Genomic DNA, 1,690 nt, shown 5'->3' with positions numbered 1-1,690 from the left:
CCCGTTCCTGCTTGCTAGAGCACCTGCCCTGCGTACCGCAACGCGGGCGCACGCGTGCGCCCGCGGGCGCCTACGACGGGCGGGCCGTACCGCAGCGAAATTTGAGTGAGCGCACGCGGGCGCACGCGTACTTGCTTGAGAGGTACTACGCCACGGGCGCAAAGATGGCCGCCATGGTTGTAAAGTTTAGGCGTGTCGATGATATTCACGGTGGATCTTCTAATAAATAAGTATTTTGCGATAGATAAATATATACGACGACAAAGAAGTGTATTAAAAGTTCAGATTTCATCGTCATGTCTTTCTAGAGATGGTAGATGAATTTGCCTTCGATCTTGAAACTCCGAATCGGGACCACAACAACAGAAAGTCTGCTCGTCGTTTGTTTTTACGTGATATACTTGACTACCGCATTGTTCTTTCCACATAATCTTTAATTCTTATGGACTTTTTTTCCTCTTTTAGTTCCAAAATGAATGCCACTAGAAGTATATTGCTTGGCGCTGCAATAGATTGCTTCTATTAATTCGTCGTCGTTGTCAAATATGTCCATCAACAAAATTATATTCTCGACTTCGCTGTCAGCCGCCATTTTAACAGGCGCCCACGGTGGGCGAAGGGTATCACAAGCTCTTTAGGGCGTGAGTGAGCGCCCGCGGGCATCCGCGGTGAGCGCCCGCGTTACGGTACGCAGGGCTGCCCTGCGTACCGCAATGCGGGCGCACGCGTACTTGCTCGAGAGGTAGTACGCCACGGGCGCAAAGATGGCCGCCATGGTTGTAAAGTTTAGACGTGTAGATGATATTCACGGTGGATCTTCTAATAAATAAGTATTTTGCAATAGATAGATATATACGACGACAAAGAAGTGTATTAAAAGTTCAGATTTCATCGTCATGTCTTTCTAGAGATGGTAGATGAATTTGCCTTCGATCTTGAAACTCCGAATCGGGACCACAACAACAGAAAGTCTGCTCGTCGTTTGTTTTTACGTGATATACTTGACTACCGCATTGTTCTTTCCACATAATCTTTAATTCTTATGGACTTTTTTTCCTCTTTTAGTTCCCAAATGAATGCCACTAGAAGTATATTGCTTGGCGCTGCAATAGATTGCTTCTATTAATTAGTCGTCGTTGTCAAATATGTCCATCAACAAAATTATATTCTCGACTTCGCTGTCAGCCGCCATTTTAACAGGCGCCCACGGTGGGCGAAGGGTATCACAAGCTCTTTAGGGCGTGAGTGAGCGCCCGCGGGCATCCGCGGTGAGCGCCCGCGTTACGGTACGCAGGGCTGGGTGTGGTCTGTTAGCGACCCGCCAGCCCGAGTTTTGAATTTTTCTTGTAGCAACATTTCTTTTCCTTCCGTGCCAAAGCCCTTTGTTCAGGTGTCATGACATTTAGTTGAGAATCCTGTAGGTTCATAAAAATGGGTCGAAAATGTGAATGTCAGATGTGAGACATCTAGGATCGAGTTAGAGAACTGTGTTGCCTAACCTTTCACACACCGTATATGACTGAGGTTTCATTATAAACAGCAGACCTCACTGTACACAATGTCTGTAGAACAGGTCAGATAAAACTTACAAATGGTGTTCTGATGAAGAAATAATTTCGTTCTGTATGCTTTGGTGATACAAACTACAGATAAAGCGCATGTTTCTTCGTGGTAAAGATTAATTAATAAT

This window comes from Pomacea canaliculata, linkage group LG5 (assembly GCF_003073045.1).
Source record: "Pomacea canaliculata isolate SZHN2017 linkage group LG5, ASM307304v1, whole genome shotgun sequence".
NCBI classification, from domain to species: Eukaryota; Metazoa; Mollusca; class Gastropoda; order Architaenioglossa; family Ampullariidae; genus Pomacea; species Pomacea canaliculata.
This window is presented reverse-complemented; position numbering follows the sequence as displayed.